Source organism: Chlorocebus sabaeus, chromosome 18 (genome assembly GCF_047675955.1).
Source record: "Chlorocebus sabaeus isolate Y175 chromosome 18, mChlSab1.0.hap1, whole genome shotgun sequence".
Lineage (NCBI taxonomy): Eukaryota > Metazoa > Chordata > Mammalia > Primates > Cercopithecidae > Chlorocebus > Chlorocebus sabaeus.
The window spans coordinates 63,631,190-63,654,899 of NC_132921.1; the positions used below are offsets into that span (position 1 = coordinate 63,631,190).

The window sequence follows — 23,710 nt, forward strand, 5'->3', positions numbered from 1 at the left end:
TCTTCTTCAATATGATATTCACCAATCTTGGGCTTTGCATTTCATATAAATGTGAAAATCAGCTTGTCACATTCCACAAGAGTATTTCTGGATTTTTTTATGGCCACCTTGTTGATTATATTAATCTATATAGGGAGAAATGACACTATATTGAGTGTCATTTTGAGAAATTTACTATATTGAGTCTTTTAACCCATTAACATTGTCTTAACTTCTCCTAAGAATAATTTATAAATTTTTATTCGGGGGTCTTTTCTGGTTAACTATTGGTACTTACCAAACTACTTAAAAACCTATTGGCATAAAGCAGCTATGTGTTTATGCTCATAGATTCTGTGGGTAAGGAATTCAGAAAGGGCGCAGCGGTGATGCCTTGCCTCTGCTCCATCGTGTGTGAGCCCTCAGCTGGAAAGACTCTAGAATTATCTAGTGGCTCTTTTACTTGTGTGTCTGCCGCATGGCTGGGAAGACTCAAAATCAAAGCCTAGCTGGAGCTGTTGACCGCAACACGTACACACTGCCTCTCACACGGCTGGGGTTGCTCATAGCATGGTAGATGGTTTCTGAGTGGAATAATCCTATTATGGATTATTCAGAAATCAGGGATTCCCAATGAACCAGGTAAAAATTCAAAAGTCTCACAGTAAGTGTCACTTCTACCGCCTTCTATCCACAACAAGAGTGTAACAAATACCAGGCCAGATTCAAGGGAAGGAGGCAAAAAGTTCACATTCATTGGCAAAATCCTACACAATGTTATCATTTCTAAGTATTTGTTGTACTTTGTGGTTATGGTAAATGGTATGTTTTTTAATTCAGCTATTGTTTTTGGCCCATATATAAAGACAAAATTGACTTTTTATATGGACCTTACTAAATTCACTTTTCAAAAATAATTTAGATTCTTCTGGATTCTTTTAAGAATATGGATAGGCTGTTTTTAAAAAAATGAGATAGCCTACTTTATATTTAATATTATTTCTCATATATTTGGGTTTAAATTTAGCATCTTATTATTTGTTTTGTACGTGTGCTCTCTGTTCTATTTTGTCTGTTTTCTTACCAGAAAATATTTTCTGTTGTTACATTAATTGTGCATGTTATATTATTTCACTCTGCCCTCTATTTGCATATTGATTATATGCGTCATTTTACCTGATATGACGGGTTCCCTTAGCAATTAAAACACACATACTTGGACTTATTACTGTCCCATATAAATTAGTAGTTTTACCCTTTAGGAACGGTCTTACTTTGAGCTCTGGACAGATTATAAATTGCGAACAGGAGAGAAGGGTCATACGCTGTAATAAGACCACACATCCACATCTGTGACTGCCTTGTCACCTACACACTGCTGATACTATTCACTGTTACATCCAGGTTACTGCCTCAGAAAGCACAAAAGAAAGTCATGAGAATTCCAACAGACTGGACAAGTAAACATTTCACAACAGAAAAAAAAAAAGGCAAAATTTTAAGACTAAAGATCAGAGTGTCTGCAAGTTTTTCTTAATGCTAAACTGATTAAAGTGGTTTAGAAAAGATAAAGATGTACATAAACAAGTATAAGTTTCTAAAAACAATTGATTCAGTTTTGCAATTGAGTGGATGGAGGATGAGATTCAGAGAACAAAAGAAAAACCAGTGACCTGGAAGATACCCTGACTACCACTTCTCTGGAATCATCAACATGAAGAATGAGACTATACTGGGCTACAGTAAATTGTAAGAGAGAATTAGAAGATTGAGAAGACAGAGGACCAAAGTATAGAGCCCCGATGACAAGCTCCTTCTACCCCCAGGACCCTAGACCATAGCCTAAGTTGCACTGTCCAATAAGGTAACCATTGGGCCTCATTTGGCTATTTAAATTTAATTTAAACTTACTGGCCAGGTGCGGTGGCTCACGTCTGTAATCCCAGCACTTTGGGAGGCTGAGGAGGGCGGATCATTTGATGTGAGGAGTTCGAGACCAGCTGGCCAACATGGTGAAACCTCATCTCTACTAAAAATACAAAAATTAGCCAGGTTTAGTGGCGGGCGCCTATAGTCTCAGCTACTTGGGAGGTTGAGGCAGGAGAACTGCTTGAAGCCTGGAAGTGTAGGATGCAGTGAGCCGAGAACATGCCATTGCACTCCAGCCTGGGGCATAAGAGTGGGGCTCCATCTCAAAAAAAAAAATTTATGTTGAAATTAAAATGAAAGGATAGTAAAAATTACATTTCAATTTAATTTTTATTTAGTCACATTCAATTAAATTAAAAGTTTATTTTTTCAGTCACATAAATCTGCTTAAAGTGTGCAATCATCACATATTAATATTTTCATCTACACAGCATTCTTTTGGACATTACTGGCCTAGTGGGGATCATCTCCTGGAGACATCCCATAGCAGGCCTGCAGAGTCTGGAAACATGAAGTCAGTCAGAAACTCTGCTTATTCTCTTGAGTGAAGTTTAGGGAAATTGAATTGAAGAGGTGGGGCAACGACTATATTTATGTGTGAGAAGATGACTACCTGAGGTAGAACTAGATGGTAAGGGATGAAAACACAGGAAAAATGGAGACCTTGACACTTGAATGTCTCCATGAGGGATGATAAAGGCATGAATGAGGAAACAGTATTCTTTGTGTGCACTGCTGGGGCCAAATCAGGCCATGACTGTGTGGTTAATCCCCAGTATGAAAGTACTTATCAGACAAGCTGACCGAGGATGGTGTAGGTGGGCATATGGAGTGTAGAGTCTTTCTCATTTAGGTACAGAGGTTCACTTGTTCATCATTCAGGAGAAATTATTAAAGTTTTGGTACATAAGGCTCATTTTTAGTGTTCTTTATCTTGTGAGGGAGCTACTTTTAGATTACGGCAATTGCCATCACAATATAAAATTGAAACTAAAATGCAAACATGAAACTCTCATTTCAATATTCTTTCAAAATAGTTAAGTATATTAAGGAAAATATTGCCAGCAAATGCAGACTGGTGATTTTTGCAGTTTCTACACTGAAATGAGACTGTGCTTCCAGCAAGGTTTGTCTGGTAATTGCTTTCTCTCTATTCCTGAAATTCCTATTGGGTTAAGATTAACTTAAGAATATCTCATCAAATAAAAAGACTGAAAGGTTTTTTTGTTTTGTTTTTATGATCCACCCTCCTGAAAGGTAAAAGGAGCTTCAACCTTTTGCAAAGCCACTAGAAAATACTCTGCACCTGGACACATCTCTGGCCCTCCTGAGCAGGAAATTTTGTCTGATCCTTTCTGGAGAGCTGATCTAGATATCTTAAGTCTCCCTTTTTTTGTGAGTATTTGTGACAACTTTTGAAATCTTAAATATTTATGGTAAGTGCATCCAGAAATGTATCTTATGCTCGAAGATTTGGATGCACATCCTCTTAAGGGATATAAAGCAAACATATATATACACACACATATGTATTTATCACAGGATAAATGCACAGTGCATTCTAATAATGTCTTCCCTCCTTTACATTTCATCCATTTGGGAGCCTCTGTGAGAGAGAATTGTATAAGCAGGGTAATATGTAAAGAATGTATAAACTCAGATAAATATATTTTTTCATAAAGAATGAGTGGTTGTGATTGATACCTTCTAAGAGGATCGTTCTGGATAAATTGAAATGACTTTGTTATTAACATTTATATTTACTTAAGAGGACGAGTTTTTGACTGACGCCATGCATATGAGTCATCATTGGGCTACTTCAAAGAAAAATAGCCAAAAGAAGAACTGAATTCATTGCTAAATTCTTAAGAACAAAAGGAATTTTCTATTGCACATTTTAGTTACAAAGATTTGTTCTTTTTTTGTCATGCACTCTTTCCTTCTTTTTCTATTTTTCATGCACCTCATGTTCAAGACAATACAATTGACCTAAAGGAAGCAGTTAATAAAGGGGCTTATGGACTGGGTTGCCTCTAGGGTGTGTAAGGCCCTTAGGAAAATATCTGTTTTGGGATCCGTATCTATATGACTAATTTGAGTTGTCCAAAACAAGCCAAGATCATGCCGGTAGCCCAATTCAATTCAATCATGCAATTCCAGGAAATAAATACTACCCAGGCCAGTGGGAGAGATATATTTATCTGGAAGCTCTCCTAGAATTTACGGTGGCCAATTACTCCATAGCAGGAAAGCTTAGAGCTCCTCAGGATAACAGGTCAACCTCATGCTTGAGATAGAACCTAAGAGACTCACAAGGGGTGAGACTAGTACTAGCCCCTGCACCCACCACCTGCCCCGGTCTTGGACCAGGCACGGGTAACCCCTCCTAAACAGCACTGCTGGCTCAGCAAGTCTCAGGCACCAGATAGGAATTCAAGAGAGTTTCCAGGAAGGCACTCTACATCACTGGGTTTCTGAGGGGTAGCACCATCACTGGCCCCAGGCAGAGGTTCCACTTGCCTGAGGGCAGTACTGCTTATCAGTAGAGTCACTGTTATGAAACTGAGTTGAAATTGAGTGGCCTTTTTAATGAAAACGGAAATAACAATAGCAGCTAGGGCCTGGGGTTAAATGCAATAACAAGCATTAAATTTACTTAGTACTCGGCACTAACAGGGCTGAATTAAAATGATAGCTATTATAATTAAAATAAGGCATATTTTACAGGAACTCTTATCTGAAGGTCTATACAGGTTCTTAAGATATTCAATTAAAGAGATTGTCCTGAATAAACAAAACCTTATTCTGAGAAAATAATGGGAATTCTCTGGTCTTAAGACAGTGGTGAATTCAATGTCTTTATTCATTTATTACACTTTGCACTGTACTGCAGGCCTCTACTCCCTGTGTTTCTACTGTAAACGAAAAATAAAATCTTAAGCCCCACCAAATGACTGAATAGACCCACTTTTGGCCAAGTGGACCCTAGAGAAACCTGAACAATTGAATTCCTGGAGATCATGAGAAAGGAGGTCAGATGCACCTTGTTGTACCACCTTTCTTTTGGAATTTAGGCACAACCAACCAGCATTAAGATTAAAATAGAGATCATAAGACTGACAAAACAGACTGTGGTGATAAGATACCAAATTATAAACAAGAACTAGGGCTGTGTAAGGCAAGGGTTAAGTTACACCATACAAACCATGAAGTCTCATTAAACATGTTTTTTTTTTTTTTTTTTTGGTTTGTTTGTTTAATTAAACCAGTATGATGTGACTTACTTTCCAACCTGATTCTGGTATAGCATCATATGATAGATAGCAGACCTTAAGATAAATCAAGATATTTTACCCCGAAATATATTTCTTTGTCATATTTTGAAATGGCTGCCACAGGACCAGCAGATTGCAATAGCCCTGCAAAGCTATCTCTTGTGGGGAAAATTTGCATCTGTCTCTGATAATCTCCATTAATGCAGTCAGACCTTCTCTTTCCAGGCCTTTCTCAGTCTAACAGAGGTTAATTGAGAGTCTGACACCTTCGAAATTCTGTAAAGAGATATTTACCATCTAGCCTCTCTTAAGCCTACTACCTATGAGGTTTCATCTACATAACAAGGGCCTTGGCCCCCACAACCCCTTTATCTCAACTTAAGCATTACCTTCTCTTGACTTCAAGTCTTTAAACAACAGCTTAATTCTCTTAACCAATTGTCAATTCAATAATCCCTAAAATCCACCTATGATTTGCAAGGAACTGCTTTGAGATTCCCCACTTTTTCAGTCTGAACCAACATATACCTGCTATGTATTGATTTATACATTTGCCTGTATCTCCTGTATCTCCTGTCTCCCTAAAATGTATACAACTAAACTGAAAACTGACTGCCTCAGGACCACTTACTCCAAGCTTCTTGGGTTTGTGTTTTTCTCTGGACCACAGTCACTCATCTTGGCTCAAAATAAACCTCTTCAAATTATTTTACACTATTTGTTTTTTACATTAACACTACTTTTCTGAATTCTGTTCATGTTTCAAGACCCAATCAGACTCTGCTCCTTGGAGAATTCCTCCTTTCACAGGTATTGCCTCATTTAAACTCATAGTAAGATATATAAGGGAGCACCCGCTGGGTGTGGTTGCTCACACCTGTGATCTCAGCAATCTGGAGCTGAGGCGGGTGGATGACTTGAGGTCAGGAGTTCCAGACCAGCCTGGCCAACATGGTGAAATCCTATCTCTACTAAAAATACAAAAATTAACAAGGCATGATGGCGTATGCCTGTAATCCCAGCTACTAGGGAGGTTGAGGTGGGAGGATTGCTTGAACTCAGGAGGCAGAGGTTGCAGTGAACCAAGATTGTGCCACTGCTCTCTCCAGGCTGGGCAACAGAGTGAGATTCCATCTAAAAAAAAAGACATATACAGGAGAATCTAAGAGTAGGGGTATCCATACACTCCTCAACTCCAATCTAAAGAAGAGAATTCAAAATGTATTCATGAATATATGTTAACCACTAACTGTATTTCTCCTATACAGTGACATGATTACTGTAGTCAAATAAATTAACATTTGCACCACCTCACATGGTTAACATTTTTGTGTATTTGGTAAAAGCACCTGAATTTTATTCTCTTAGCAAATGTTTCACATACAACACAGTATTGTTATTAACTGTAGTCTTCATACTGTACATTAGGTCTGTTGATGAAAAGGGTCAAACTCTGTAAAATATTTTTAGAAATTTATTCTGATTCAACTATGAGTGACCACAGCCTGTGACACAGCCCTCAGGAGGTCTTGAGAACATGTGCCCAAGGTGGTCGGTCTACGGCTTGTTTTTAGATATTTTAGGGAGGCATAAGACATCAATCAAATACATTTAAGAAATACATTGATTTGGCTCAGCAAGGTGGGACAACTCGAAGTGGGGGCTTGTAGGCTATTGGTAAATTTGAACATTTTCTGGTTGACAATTGGTTGAGTTTATCTCAAGACCTGGGATCAATAGAAAGGAATGTTCAGGTTAAGATAAAGGATTATGGAGATCAAGTTTTGTTGTACAGAGGAAGCTCTCAGATAGTAGACTTCAGAGACAGACAGCAGGTTATAAACTGTTTCTTATCAGACCTAAAAGGTTGCCTGGCTCTTAGTTGATTATCTACTAGATCTGGAAGGAAAGGAAGGAAAACAAAGGGGAAAAGTGATCCTCTATAGGATGTGGATTTTTCCCACAAGAGACTTTGCAAGGCAATTTCAAGATATGGCAAGTAAACATATTTTGGGGTAAAATATTTTGATTTTCTTGCTTGTTATGCCAGAGTCAGATTGGCAAGTAAGGCATGATATACAGGGTTAAACAAAACCCATCTGATGAGAGTTTATTGTTTGTAGGACATGACTCCTGACACCCCTTAGGTAGGAAATTTTGCAAGATAAAAAAAAATCAGAGCTGAGTCTGCAGGTCTCTAGATTTAATCAGTCTACATAATTGAAAGATTTACACTTTGACCTATAGCTCATCATAACCTCCCCATTTCTCCCTCTGGCAAGCACATTTTATTCTTTATTTCTAAGTGTCTGACTTTTTTACATTCTACATATAAGATTACGTATACTTTTCTTTCTGTGTCTGGCTTATTTCACTTAACATACTGTCCTCCAGGTTTATCCGTTTTGCCACAAAGAGCAATATTTCCTTCTTTTCTAAAGCTAAATAGCATTCCATTGTGTTTATATACCCCCTTTTTTAATCCATTCATCTATTGATGGACACTTAGGTTTTTTCCATATCTTGACTATTGTGAAACATATTGCAATAAAAATGGAAGCTCAAATAGCTCAAAAGGTGCTGATTTTATTTCCTTGGGTTGCATAGTCAGCATAAGTATTACTGGGTCATATGGTGGTACTATTTTTAATTTTTCATACAGCTTCTATACTCTTTCATAATGACTGATGCCAATTTACATTCCCACCAACAGTGTATGCGGTTTCTCTTTTTTTCACACCCTCCCCAATACTTGTTTTCTCTTGTCTTTTTGATAATAGCCATCCTAATGAGTATGAGGTTTTATTTGCATTGTGGTTTTATTGGATTTCCCCGATGATTTAATGCTGTCGAGAATTTTTAATGTGCCTTTTGGCCATTTGTATGTCTTCTTTGGAGAAATGCATGTTCAGGTTTTTGCTCATTTTTTGTTAATCAGGTTATTTGTGGGTATTTTCGTTGTTGTTTTCTGTTTCTGCTAGTGAGTTATGCAAGTTCTTTTGGATATGAACTTCTTATCAGATATATGGTTTGAAAATATTTTCTCCCATTTCATAGATTGCCCTTCCATTTTGTTGGTTCTTTCTTTTGCACTGCAGGAGCTTTATAATTTTATGTATTTGCATTTGTTTGCTGTTGCTTTTGTTGTTTGAGCTGTTGGTGTTATATCCAAAAAGTCATTGTCAAGTACAATATCAAACAGTTTTTCCACTATGCTTTCTCTCAGAAGTTTTATGTTTTCAGGTCATACATGTAAGTCCTTAATCCATTTTGATTTGATTTTTGTGTATTGTGTAAAATAAGAGTCCAGTTTCATTAACTTGCATGTGGATATCCAGTTTTTAAAACACCATTTATTGAAGAGACTATATTTTGGTGCCTTATCAAAAATTAGTTGAACATATATTTATGGATTTATTTCTGGGCTCTCTATTCTGTTCCACTGGTCTATTCATGTGTTTTTTATGCCAGCAGCATACTATTTTAATAATTACAGCTTTGCAGTATAATGTGAATTAGGAAGTGTGACGCCTCCAATTTTGTTTTTATTTTCTCAAGATTGCTTGGATCATGTGTAGTCTTTTGTGGTTGTATGTAAACTTTGATTTTTTTTCCATTTCTATTAAAAATGCCATTAGAATTTTAATAGGAATTGCATTGAATCTGCTTGGGGTAGTATGGGCATTTCAACAATAGTAATTCCTTCAATCTATTAGCACAGGATATCTTTTCATGCATTTGTCTTCTTCAATTTCTTTCATTAGAGTTTTATAGTTATTAAGATCTCAAATAAACACCAGAACTTTATGCCTCAAGGAGCTAGAAAAGGAGAACAAACTATGCCCAAAGTTAGCAGAAGGAATAAAATAATAAAGATGAAAGCGGAAGTAAATAAAATAGAGAATAGAGAAATAATAGGGAAAAAAACACAATCACACAAAATTTACTTTTCTAAAGATAAAACTGACAAATATCTAATCTAAGAAAAAAGGAAGACTCAAATTAATAAAGTCAAAAATAAAAGAGGAGACATTACAACTGATGTCACAAAATAAAAAGGACCATAAAAGACTATTATGAAAAACTGTACCGCAACACACTGAATCACCTAGAAGAAATATATTCAATTTATTTAAAAAACATTATTATGAGAATTCATTGGTTATATGATTGCATTCAAAGGATGGTAAAGATTAATTTTTTCTCATGAAACAACATGTCCAGAATTAGCGATTGCTGACTTTGCTTCAGCTGCAAAAAGATGCAAAATCCAAGATAGATGTGATTCCTTTCACCTTTCCCTCATAATTCTATGAGGCACTGTACTGCAGCTTCAGCCATCATGTTCTTATTCCAGGAAAGGGCAGGACCTATATAAGAAATGCAAAACTTCCCTAGACATCTTCAGATTTCCAATTATGTTTAATTGGACATAATGGAATTATATGGCCATCGCTAACTAAAAAGGAGGCGGGAAAATATTGTACTGCATTAGGTACATTGATATTACCTTCACCCCTTAAAAGTCTTAATTCTGTTAACAATAGAGAAGGAGGGAATAAATGTTAGATAGGCATGAACACAAGTGAATATAACACAAAGGTGATAAATCCTGAAGCAAAAGCTCCACACTGTGAACAAAATAATACTTTTATCAGTATAATGAAATAAACCAAAAAATCCAGTGCTAGTTAATTCTAGTCATGAGACAGAACTAACCTGTAGTTGGGACAATTTCTTCATCTTTCATTTTCAAAAGTCAATATATACTATTTCATTTCTAAATTTGATAAAAATAGAGTCAAGTAAAAATTTTATAAAAGGAAAAAGAATTGTGCATTGGTTAGGGTTTTGTTCCACTACATAAAGTAGATAAATCTAAAATAACACAGGCATAAAGATATATTACTTCTCTTCAATGTAAATAAGCTCCTGATTGTTCAGCGGTTGAACTGGAGTTGCTTGATGTCAAGAAAGAAGTTCCCTCTTCTACTTTGTGACTCTGCTGTCTTTATATGTTATCTCCTGGTCCACAAAGGCTTCCCAAGTTCTAGCCAACTTATTCACTTTCCAAGTGACAGAAAGAAAAAAAAGACAGAAGAAATACATGCCTTCTTTCTTCTTAGAAGTTTTCCAGAAATCCTATACCACACTTCTGTTATACTGCCTCAATCACACTTAATTATACATCACACCTATTTGCAAACTAATCTGGAAAAACTGTCTCCTGTGTGTACTGCTTTCCGGAATAAATCAGGGAGTACAAATGTAAGATTGGCAACCAGTAGTCTCTGTCACAATTAAAACAGGAATAATAGTGTTTCAAGTCACCAGAAGGAGCTAAACTAACACAATATTAATATAGAGAACAATAATAAAAACCAAAAAGCAATATAAAATAAGAATAAGCATAAATGGAAAAACCCAACTACGTAAAGAATATAACTCTTGGGTTGGGTAAAGAAAAAAAAATTCAATCTATGTCATGAATGAAAAATATACAAAACAACCCAACCCCAAAAAGATCGGGAAAATTATACTAAGAAAATACTGCAGGCTGAGCACGGTGGCTCACGCCTGTAATCCCAGCACTTTGGGAGGCTGAGATGGGTGGATCATGAGGTCTGGAGATTGAGACCATCCTGGCTAACATGGTGAAACCCCATCTCTACTAAAAAAAAAAAAAAAATACAAAAAATTAGCCGGGCATAGTGGTGCACACCTGTAGTCCCAGCTACTCAGGAGGCTGAGGCAGGAGAATGGTGTAAAATCTGGGAGGTGGAGGTTGCAGTGAGCCAAGATCAAGCCACTGTACTTCAGCCTGGGCAACAAAGTGAGACTCCGTTCCAAAAACAAAAAAAAAGGAAGAAAGAAAATGTAGCAAAAAAGATAGCTCAAGTAATAATTTTGACATATGAAACTGTCGAATTAAGGGTAAATTTATAAATGAGACAATAAAAGGTACTTCATAACAAAAAATTTTATATTAAAAATGAGACAATTTGATAGCTGTCAAATGTATATAACAAATCATGTATCAGTGAGAATATTTAAATGTAAAACAGCAGGAAATGCAACAGAAATCCACAGAAATATTACGGAAAAGAGAAATACTAAGTTACCTCTGTCAGAAAAGAGATTGAGTAACCAAAATATTAAAAGTTTGGAAGAAAAATAAGATAAATAATGATTTATACCAACCTATGTATGCTGATAAGAGAAATTAACTTCTTCTCAAGTGTTTTAAAAATTTGAAAACTTGATGTAATATTTTATCACAAAGAATACATAGACAAACTCCAAAAAGTAAAATAGTATGTAATATATTCTCTGACAAGAAAACAATAAACTGGAAATTAACAAAAGAGAGGAGAATAAGGATAAAAGAAAAAGTTAATTGCTTTAAAAAGAGATTAACTGATTTTATTAAAAAAAAGGGGGGGGGAGGTAAAAAATAAAATCAAAATAGAAATTACAGAGCAGTTTAAAAATACTGATTACAAAAAAACAACAACAGGCCGTATTAAAACATCTAGAATTTCTACATCTGGTAAGAGATAAGATCCTCCTGGAAGGATCTTCCTCCATATAACAGCCATAAATCCCAAACATTTTATAAAGGGATACCTACCAGATAACAAGCACAGTTACATAAAGCATGGAAAATTCTTCTGAAGTGTTTATAAATAGAGAAGACTTGCATGTTATGCATTCACAATTTTATGGGTGTTTTCTCTTTTGTTTTTAGTCTAGAGCTACACACAATCAGCAGAGCAAGTGGGCACTGATGGAAAAACACAGTCAAACTTCCCTTCGGTGCCAGAAAAATAAATACAGAAAAACATGGGAACTGGAAAAAATAATAATCCCAAAGGGCCAGAAGTGGGTCACCAAATTTATTTTACCACATCTATGGCTAATCCCAGATCACAAATGCTCCGGGGAAGCTAAAAGCCACACAGCTAATGACAGATCTGAACTCAGATGAGAGCGGCTGTCCAAGAAGCAGTTTGTAGTTAAAGTTTAATTGATATAATTACTGGCTGAGACAAACAAAATAACATGTCACAGACAAATAACAAAATCCAGTGCCTTTGCTACTTTATTGTCATAATGTACAATATATAATTAAAATTATGTGATAGCTGATAAGTCATGAAAATGATGCACACTCCAGGGAAAATGGAAATGAACCTGAGATCAACTCTGATTTGAACTATATGTTAGAATTAGCAGAACAGAACTTTAAAGCAGCTATTATAACCTTTCTCAGATATGAAAAAAAATGGGATATGATTAATCAAAAGATAGGAAATATCTTCAGTGAAAGAGAAATGATTTTTAAAAGATATTAGAAATGAAACTTTGGAAATACAAATACAATATTTGAAATAAAATTTTCACTGAGGCAACTTAATAGCAAATCAGATAGAGGAAAGAACAAATGAATTATACGACAGATTAATAGAACTCCTCTAATGTGAAGAGCAGAAAGAAAACTGCACAGAGCCTGAAGGACCCATTATAGATAGGAACAAAGAATCTAACATATAATTAATTGGAGTTCCATAATAAGAGAAATGATGGAGTGGACAAAAAAAGTATATCTGAAAAAATCACGGTCAAAAATTTCCAATTTTTATACCTATTTAAGATCTCGAGCAGGATAAACATGTAAAAGACAATGTTGAAATGCATTATACTCACATGGATAAAATCCCAAACTAAACAGCAAATAAGAAATGAGGAATTAGAGGAGACCATTTCAAAATTTCCTTCCTGAAGGAGTGGTCAGTCTGCAATTTGACTAACATATCTCCTTCCTAACTCTGTCTTGGCAGATTTTTATTTTTTCTTTTACTTTTCTTTCTTTTTTCTTATATTTTTGGTACAGCATTAGAATCAAAAAATTGTGACTTAACTAAATGAGAAACTCTGCATGCTGAGGTAGAAGCACAAAATAAATAATTATACTCGATTTTTTTCAAAAAGGAAAAAATGGTCAGCCTCAAAAGTACAATGAAATAGTGAAGTTCTTGCATAGGAACTTTTTTTGTTTGTTTGAGACGGAGTTTCGCTCTTGTTGCCCAGGTTTGAGTGCAATGGCGCGATTTTGGCTTACCACAATCTCTGCTTCCGAGTTCAAGCAATTCTCCTGTCTCAGCCTTGCGAGTAGCTGAGATTACAGGCACATGCCACCATGCCCAGCTAATTTTTGTACTTTTAGTACAGGCGGGATTTCATCATATTGGTCAGGCTGGTCTCAAACTCCTGACCTCAGGTGATTCACCCGCCACGGCCTCTCAAAGTGCTGGGATTACAGGCATGAGCCACCATGCATGGCCCTTGCATAGGAACTTTTAAAAGAATATCTCTTCATTTCTAGTAAGTAGGATGTCAGAAGTAAAACGGTAGATCTAAAAAAAAGTGCCAGTAGCCCGACAGCTATTTCATTTCCCAGGTCATTATCACAAATCTCCTGCAAATTAGACTTTCTAATGCCTCTCTGAGGTAGAAAATCCAACTGTCTTTATTTAGTCAAGAAAGAAGCAGCAAAAATTGATCTTTGCTTAAATATATTATAACAAATCCTGTTCCTTTACATATTATGGAATCTGCTTTATAGAAACCTCTATTGGAAATTTAATGTCCCTAGTCATACATAATTTCTTTCTTTCAATATTTTTCTAAAGTAAAAAATGAATACAACTGTAAGTCACAGTGACATTCATTAAAAAAAAAGTCTCCCACTCATTCCTTTAAAAAATCATCCCTAAGTAGCTTCTACCTTGAAAACTACCGTAAGTTCAAATAGTTTACTTTAAAAGGTCTAGCAAGTGTGGTGGTAAAATTTTTAAACTTATCTTTTGTTCTTAACAGAAGTTGCTTTTATTTTCTAATTGTACCTGTGGCCTGACATTTCCTCTGCACTCGTTTCGAGAAATTCTGAACAAAAAAAGAAATCTATGAGCTGACCCCAAGGAGATTGCTGACCATATCTGCCTGTCACCAGTGACAGTTACATATCACTTGGATTTTACAAAAGCAACAAAAAGTAATTTGTTGACTTTTCTGAGTTAGGATGAATTTACAAAAACATTAACCACTTTTTACAATTTCATTTTTCTTCAAGTTTTTTTTTCTTTTTTTTTTTTCTTTTTGAGACTCTTCTCGCTCTGTCACCAAGGCTGAAATACAGTAACACAATCTCGGCTCACTGCAGCCTCCACCTCCTGGGTTCTAAGTGATTCTTGCCTCAACCTCCAGAGTAGCTGCAATTACAGGAGCCCACCACCATGCCTGGCTAATTTTGTATTTTTAGTAGAGATGGGGTTTTACCATGTTGGCCAGGTTGGTCTCGAACTCCTGACCTCAGGTGATCTGCCCACCTCAGACTCCCAAAGTACTGGGATTACAGGCATAAGCCACCATGCCCAGCCCATCTTTCCTCAAGTTTTTGATTCCAAAATCTCTGTGAAAACTGCTCAGGCAAAGTGTGCTGTCAATAAAGTCTGCTTTTCTCATGTTGGTCCCCTCTTTCTGATTCTGTTTCTCTCACCTCGTTGTGCCTCCCGGCCTCTCCTGCTCATCACCCCTAAACTCTTTCTGTTCTCACAATCTGACTAGGCCTCACAACATTTTCAAAATCTTTGATTGCAGTCTTCTTTCATATTTAGTTAGAAATAATGAAGCAACTCTTTATTAATGACTTCAGCCATCAGTTTGATTGGTGTCTCCTGAATCCCCTGATATCATAATCTGGCAGTTGATCTGAACTGGGGATTCCTCAAAACAGTTTGGCAATTCTGGTTTTCTCAACAAATAAACCACAGATGTCCTTGGACACCAACTAGCAAAACAGGTCTTTGTACTGGGTCCTTTGTACCATTTGAGAAGTGAACAAACATAGTTACTAAGGCTAGAGTCTAAGCTAAATATTCAAACTAAGACTTTTAGAGGAACAACTTAAAAAATAAAACAGAATGGAATGTAGATGGAAATGGATTTCAAGTCAAAGGAAAGAAAAAAGGAAAAGGAGAAAAGACAAAACTATAAATCCAGACCAAAAAATAAAGTTAAAAATATAGGGTAGAATTGAAAGTGAATAGATCACAATCTAAATTTATAAATTTGTAATCAATTGTAAATGTGTAAATGGACTCTCCCATTAAAAAGCTCTCTGGGCAACAGATGCCGCTTTATGTTGTTCACAGGTGTTATTGTTTGGCTGTGTCCCCACCCAAATTTCATCTTGAATTGTACTCCCATAATTCCCACATGTTGTGGGAGGGGCCTGGTGGGAGATAATTTGAATCATGATGGTAGTTTCCCCCATACTGTTCTCATGGTAGGGAATAAATCTCACAAGATCTGATGGCTTTATCAGGGGGTTCCACTTTTGCATCTTTCTCATTTTCTCTTGCTACTGTCATGTAAGTAGGCCTCCCCAGCCATGTGAAACTGTTAAGTCCAGTTAAACCTCTTTTTCTTCCCAGTCTTGGCTATGTCTTTATCAGCAGCATGAAAACGGACTAATACAGTAAATTGGTACCAGTAGAGCGGGGCATTGCTGAAAAGATACCTGAAAATGTGGAAACGACTTTGGAACTGGGTATCAGGCAGAGGCTGGAACAGTTTAGAGGGCTCAGAAGAAGACAGGAAAATGTGGAAAAGTTTGGAACCTCCTAGAGACTTCTCGAATGGCTTTGATAAAAATGCTGATAGTGATATAAACAATAAGGTCCAGGCTGAGGTGCTCTCAGGTGGAGATGCAGAACTTGTTGGGAACTGGAGCAAAGGTGACTCTTGTTATGTTTTAACAAAGAGACTGGTGGCATTTTGCCCTTGCCCTAGAGATTTGTGGAACTTTGAACTTGAGAGAGATAATATAGGGTATCTAGTGGAAGAAATTTCTAAGCAACAAACCATTCAAAAGGTGATTTGGGTGCTGTTAAAAGCATTCCATTTTAAAAGAGAAACAGAGCATAAAAGTTCAGAAAATTTGCAGCCTGAGCAACACAGTAGAAAAGACAAACCCATTTTTTAAGAAGAAATTCCAGCTGGCTGCAGAAATTCACATAAGTAACAAGGAGCTGAATGTTAATATCAAAGACAATGGGGAAAATGTCTCCAGGGCATGTCATAGGTCTTCATGGCCACCCCTCCCATCACAGACCCAGAAGTCTAGGAGGAAAAAATAGTTTCATGGTCTGGGTCCAGAGTCCCCATGCTGTGCGCAGCCTAGGGAGTTGCTGCCCTGCATCCCAGTTGCTCTAGACATTGCTAAAAAGGGCCAAGGTACAGCGTGGCCCATGGTTTCTAAGTGTGCAAGTCCCCTCCATTGGCAGCTTCCACGTGGTGTTGAGCTTGAGGGTGCAGAGAAGTCAAGAATTGAGGTTTGGGGACCATCACCTAGATTTCAGAAGATTTATGGAAACTCTAGCCTACTGGCATGGGTACAGCATGCTTCCTACCTGCTGAGGGTGAATGTGATACACAGAGCTATGATGGTTTCTAATGAATGGTAAAATTCACAAAAGTTCCAAGTTATTCATGTCAGGATCATTCTGTGTGCAAAGTTTGATGTATTAATAAATGAAGATCAAGTGGTTTCTTGGTCTGTAACTGCAATTTCATTTTTTTAAGTCAGTAGATTTTTTGTACAATTCTATTACAAGTGGCCCAGGTTTAATTTCATCCATCTCCATGAACTGCTGATAAACATATCTGTAGGCTTGTAGTCTTTGAATTTAAAGAAGAGAGTCTTACCTTTGGTTAATTTTTTAATATACTTCTGCAGCTCAATATTCACATTAAAATGAACATACGTGTCTTCTTAAAGCCACAGGAGTATCTTGCACAGTACTTAAATCTATGTCATTCAGCTCCTTGATACTCACTTTAATATAGCGTATTTCAGGCCAATTTTCTCAATTCTAGCAGTGAGTAACACCACTCTGATTCTGAGGACAATTTTGGTAATAAAGTAGTAATATGTGCTGTTTAGTATATTTCAGACCAATATTCTCAGTTTTAGTAGTGAGTAACACTGCTCTTGGTTCTGATAGCAACTTTGGTAATAAAGTCATGACATGGTTTGACTCTGTGTCTCCACCCAAATCTCATCTCGAATTGTACTCCCACAATTCCCATGTGTTGTGGGAGGGACCCGATGGGAGATAATTGAATCATGGGGGTGGTTTCCCCCATACTGTTCTCGTGATGATGAATAAGTCTCATGAAATCTGATGATTTTATCAGGAGTTTCTGCTTTTGCATCTTCCTCATTCTCTCTTTGGCTGCTGCCATCTGTGTAAGACGAGGCTTGCTCCTCCTTGCCTTCCGCCATGATTGTGAGGCTTCCTCAGCCACATGGAACTGTAAGTCCAATTAAACCTCTTTCTTTTGTAAATTGCCCAATCTCAGGTATGTCTTTATCAGCAGTGTGAAAACAGACTAATACATGTAATAGAGTACCAGGAACTCTAGCAGGAAAGGAATCAGGAGACGCTGCTCCAGCACCACACTGTTCTTCATCTTCTTCAAATTCCAAATACTGTTTTTCACCAGGTACTAAAGTTCTTTTTGAGGGGACAGGCTGAACGTCAAATGGAAATTCTTTATTATATGTAAAAATATTCTTTAGGATTAGTGCTAGTTTCTTCAGGTCCTCCAATTTCAGTTCTTCTTGAGACTGTGTTGAGTGTAAAGCTGTACTTCACAATTCCAAGCATGCTCCAACACTGCCTGTGGGTTTCTTTTGTTCTTCTGTGAATTATCGTGTTGAGCTTGGGCCCCTTTTTGTAGAAGTCTTGCTAACATCAGATACTCATCTATCACTTCCACCAACTGGCTCCAAGAATCAAAGCTGGTGCCTCTCCTAAAACTGGCTCCCCCAGTGCTGTAGTAGACTCTGGGTCACAAAGGTGACCACTCCTTACCCTGTCCCCTCCTGTTCCTACCCCAGCAAGGCTGGGCTTTCAGGCACCATCCTGGCTGGGCCTGACCCCAGTATTGACAGGGTCTGGAGGAACCACTATAGCAAACTCTGCCACCTTCCAAGGAGCCACGCAAGATTATTTGCAACCACTCTTCTCTTTTTTTCCTCTCTCTCTTTCTTGCTTTCTTTTTAGTGAGATTGTGGTATTTATTTGGAATATAATAGGTTCATTTGTTTCACATTGGTTTCAGTTTTTGATTGTTCCTCCTTCCCATGCTTACTGATTACATTTCTAATATGCAGGATAAATACTTTAAAATCCAAAACTATACAAAAGGAAGAAGGGCTTCAAGATGGCTGACTAGAGGCATCGGGTACTGCCACCTCCACACAGAAGAACCAACATAGTGAGTAGATATCACACTTTGAATAGATCATCTGAGAGAACACTGGAATTCAACAGAGAAGTGACAAGGCACACTTAAAGCAAGGAAGAAGGAACTGAAGCAGCCTGTTGGGCTGAATCAATTGGGAGCCTGGAGGGGCTCCTCAGTGTAGGACAGAGTAAGTGTGCGATCCCAGCGGTCCACATTCTCACCACAGGCTCCTGCAATCCTAGCCACAGGGAAGCCCCTCCACCCAGAAACTAACATAGGGCACTGCCTGGAGGTCGCAGGACGGCATTGCTCCAGAGAGGGCGCTCAAGCTAGATACAACCCCATCCCTAATAGCACAGTGCATACAGAGAGCCCATTTCCCACCACAGGGCATCGTGCCTGGGGACTCAACAGCCCTGCCCCCACACATCCTCCACACATCAACATTCCCTGCCTGCAGCCCCTGCTGTGACTGGCTGATACTGTTGCAGGCAGGGCTGAAGCGTGAGCCATTCCAAAGACCCCACTGACCCTGCTGCCCCCAACAGTGAAGATGCTGTGCATTTTCACGTGTTCTGAGGACAAATTCCCCTATCCACAGGACTTGCTACAACAGCCAGGGCCAAAGCCTGATCAAAGTGTGAGCTCCCCAGCTGCCTGCTTAGGGCTGTTGCCACTGAAAACAACCCCACCCCCCGAGTAGCAGGGCTGCAGCACAGCTGCGGCTGCCCCCACCCCAGCATTTCACCCTGGTCCTAGGGATCACCCTGCCCCTGCCTACCATAGCCCCCGCATGCACCACTGAGGGCCCTTAGGTCAGGTCTGACTGGCCAGCTCAGCCCCTCCAGTGCCAGAGCATGCTGTCCCATCTGGGGACCTAGGGGCCAATCAGTGCTCGGTTGGATCCACCATTGGTATCACCTGTGCACTCCTGTCAGGGGCCTGAGGTGAGGCCCACCCAACCTGCCACTGCTACCACAGCTGGCACCCACCTGTATGCACCACCTGTGATCTGGGGACTGGCTCTCAGCCTATCACAGCCAACACCAGCACCAATGTGGACAGCATGGGAGCCAGAGGTTTGTTCAGCCACACCACACCCACTGCCCAAGGCCTTGAGAACCTGCCCACCACTGCCACTGCTGGCACAGGAGCAGCACACCTGGAGGTCCAAGAACCAGCCCACCTGAACCAGCTAATGCCGGGGTCACAGTGTGCTGCCCTGGCGCCCAAAGGCAGGCTCCCTCAATCTGCCACTGCAAACATGGGCCCCGCGACAGAACCACTTGATGTCCCTGTACCCAGCAAAACTTCACCACAGCCCATCAAATAACAGGAATTGGGGCCTGAAAAGACAGCAATACTAAATTCTGAATTGGTCCTGCCAAATAGTTTGATGTTTCAACTTTCCACAGAACAGGGAGACATTACGTATATTCACTAGCAATGAAGCAATAAGAAAAGTGACTAAACTCATCATAAAAGGTCCAAATGAAAGCTTTTCTATAAGAATAAATTAGACTAGTGTTATTTCCAGTGTTATCCACACACCCTAAATGCAAACCAAGTGTCTTGAACTAGAAAGGATGAGAAGAGAATCAACGAAATGGGCAAATGCTGAGCTTTGTTTTTCAAATATCTGAAAAGTTGTTGAGTTTTTCAATTTTACATACGAGTGTGTTGTAAAAATGTGCAGCCTGACTAGCAAGCAATAAAATCATCTTGCCAAGTGGTTTTAAAGGTCAAGCTCATTAGTAATTTAAGAAGAATCTGCATCAAGCTAGAAGACACTGCTTCTTCAAATAAATTACACATGATCTTATAAGTTTGGGTTTTATAGCTTTAATTGAATGCTTGCACCACTTATAATGTCACAGTGTTTAAGATTTAACTTAACAATTGCCATCTGAAACTTCTCACGTTATCCTGTAAGTCTTCTAACAAGGTTCAAGTGCGTGTGTGTGGGGGGGGGGGGGTGTGTGTGCATTTTTTCTAGATTTTTATTTTAGCAAGTCGCAACAGAACACTATTTTCTGGTTTTAACTTTGATACAATGACTATTCTGCAATTATGGAGCACTGGATACATACTAGACATATTTGTCACTGGTGTACTAAGATAAATAGGTCGCAATCTTGCACACATAAAATTTACAAGGTAACAAGGGATACAGAGGGGCTCCTAAGAATAAGTTTTCCTACATTGATCTAAATAGCTATCAAATCCATTTTCATCAAGTATCTTAGTTTTTAGAGCGAAATGGGTCCTCAAAACTCATTCTTTCATCTTTTAAAAAAGGAAAGCTTAGGTTGAAGCAGATTATAATTTGCCCAAGTGTCCTTATTACCCCAGAACTGGAAATAAATCTCCACCTTCAAGTCTAAAGCTTTTACTGTTGAAAAAATCTTAGAGGCACACTATTTATTACATGGAACCAAACATTAAATGGTTTTTGGTTAGCAGCAAAGCTAACTCCTGAGAATTTTTCATATTTATATAAAATATGACGTTAAATAAACATGAACAAAATTAATATTACTAAAGAATTTTGATTTGTCAATAGTTTATTTTATCATTTTTGTATTTACTAATTCACTAAACTACTTTAAAATAATTTTTAAGTAATTTATACTATATGGGTTTTACCTTAATTATATAACATTTGTACTTAATTAGCTTTATACCTCCCAAAAAATGGTAAAAAAAAAAAAAAAAGAGAGACACATTTGAAGGTTACATCACACATTTAGATAAGTAGAAAAATAGTGAAACTCAAATGTGCTTATATTTGTATCAATAATTATAAAAGTATTTAACCTGCAGCACAGAAGTTAAGGATATGTTACCTGCTTTAAAGATTAGAGTTTCAAAAATGGGCTCATATCATATTACAGAGCTTTTTTCCTCACTTCATATATTGAATACTACTACTAAATAATGGTTCTTTTGTTTCTGTGGTTTTTATAACGGAGCTTGTGTATTGAGAGTTTTGTATTTTTGTTTTAATCTATAGCTGTTAAAAGCCACAGAATATGTCTCTGCCATACCAAGGGAAACGGCAGGAGACAAAATATTCTTGATCAGTATAAAATGACTACCAGTCTAGACCCTTCAGGTCTCCAGTGTGTAGTTTTAATGAAGTGAATACCTAGGAAAATGATACTTTACTTTTAACATCACCATCTATTTGAAATATGTATGTCTACGTCCAACGAAAGAACAGAGAAGACCTGAATTTAGTTTCCCAAGTAGAGGTTAAATTACTCTTTTAGTAGCAAAGTACAGTCCAGCAACAATTATAGAAAAAAATTCTTTCCCACATAAAAAAATATGCTCAGAGATGTAAAAATATGAAAGTAATGTTATTTCCTCTCTTTCCTGAACAACACACTTAAAACAATATAAAGCTCCTGATTCACATGAGGCATTTTCTAGTGCTGGACAGCAAGTTGGATGCCATCTAATGTCAGGGACTCATTGATTCCTTAGGAAATACTCTCTGTTATAGTCAATCATAGTATCAAAAATGGAAGGTTTAAAATTTTGTCATTATTTACTCACTAGTAACTACTTACTGTATACCCATCTATATGCCTGGCACATTTCATTTAGGGTGAAGGTAGGCACTATTTGCTTAATAATGGATATAAGGAAATTCAGACTAACTCCAGAGTGGTTAAGTGAATTGTTTAAGTGACAAAAAGATGTTCTTTCTAACTCTGAAATCTGGTATCTTTCTTTATGTTTGTTTGCCCAGGCAATTTGAGGTGGTAATACATTTCACTATTGTATGACAAGGAAATCAGTTTTAGGCCTGTCTCTGCCACTATCCAGCTGAGTGACATTAGGGCTGATTACTTAACCTCTTTAAGCCTTTGTTTCCACATTTGTTGTGAATCAATATAGCAAGATCTCAGAAAAAGGTAAATTTAACAGAGATTATAGGAAGGCAAGTTTTTAATTAATATAACCTGTCATTTCAAAGCTGTAAAGAGAATTATCATATTCATAGAATGTATGTGATGATTTTCAGACTATTGTTGTATAAACCATTTAGAAAGAAAAAGATGTCACCGTTAAACTAAACTATGACCAAGTCACTTTCTGTGATGTAAATTCCTTGATGAGTAGCAACATGATATGGAGCACCACCAAGATTGCGGGTAGGGCATTCTGTGAGTTCACAGGTGATGGTGCAAGCAGGGAAGGCAAATTCATATGCAAAATACATGATCGTCCCACTGAGGACAAGTCTGCCTCCTTCATAATGCGAAAGGTCAATGTATTCAGCCACCCATAGGTGGCTGGCTGGTCCCACAAGCAATGGTGCCATCTTAGGGGCTCAATGTTAGTATCTATTTTGGCAGATTAGACACTCAGCAGTAACAGCAGCCAAATCAGACAACAAAGAGATGCCATGTTGTAAACCTCATGCATAGCCTTCATTGGTGCCACCATGGCCACTATGCCCACGAGCCCATTAAGCAAGCACTGGGGTGGCTGATGAAAGAGGTTAGCTGATAGTATTCTCTGAGTCCTTCCATTTTGTCCTGAGTCCTTCCATTTTGTCCTTCTAATTAGCAACCCCCTCCTTAGTAAGATGCCCTTTAGTGGTATTCACATCAGACATACCTATCTTCATAGTCTGTGCCACCTCCAAGCCATCCAGCTACATGCCTCTCCCTCAAGACTTCCTTTTCACCCGCTTTACAATCCTGTTTCTTCCAAGCTGCTGACCATTCAACCAGACTTAGCAACTGCCCTCAAATTGTTGTAGACACACAGTTGACCCTTTAACAACACAGGAGTTAAGGGCAGAGACACAAAGTCGAAAATGTATGTATAACACTTGGCTTTCCCAAAACTTAACTATTACTAGCCTACTGTTGATGGGAAGCCTTACCATTAACATAAACAATCGATTAACACATATTTTGTGTGTTACATGTATTATATACCGGGTCCTGACAATAAAGTAAGCTAGAGAAAAGAAAACGTTATTAAGAAAATCGTAAGGAAGATAAAACATATTTACCGTTTACTAAGTGGAAGTGAACCATCATGAAGGTCTTGATTTTCATTATCTTCACACTGAGTAAGCCGACGAGGAGGAAAAGGATTGGTCTTGCTGTCTCAGCGGTGGCAGAGAAGAAAATCCTTGTATATGTGGACTTGCACACTTAAACCTTTGTTGCTTAAGGGTCAATAGC

General features: G+C 37.9%; 1 long non-coding RNA gene and 1 pseudogene across 1 annotated transcript in view; both read right to left on the minus strand.

Moving 5' to 3' along the window:
* LOC140709060 (uncharacterized) overlaps window positions 1–23,710 on the minus strand; it is a 611,840-nt gene that overhangs the window by 167,432 nt on the left and 420,698 nt on the right. The gene's annotated exons all lie outside the window — the stretch shown is intronic.
* On the minus strand, window positions 16,754–18,120 carry LOC140708971 (axin interactor, dorsalization-associated protein pseudogene; annotated as a pseudogene).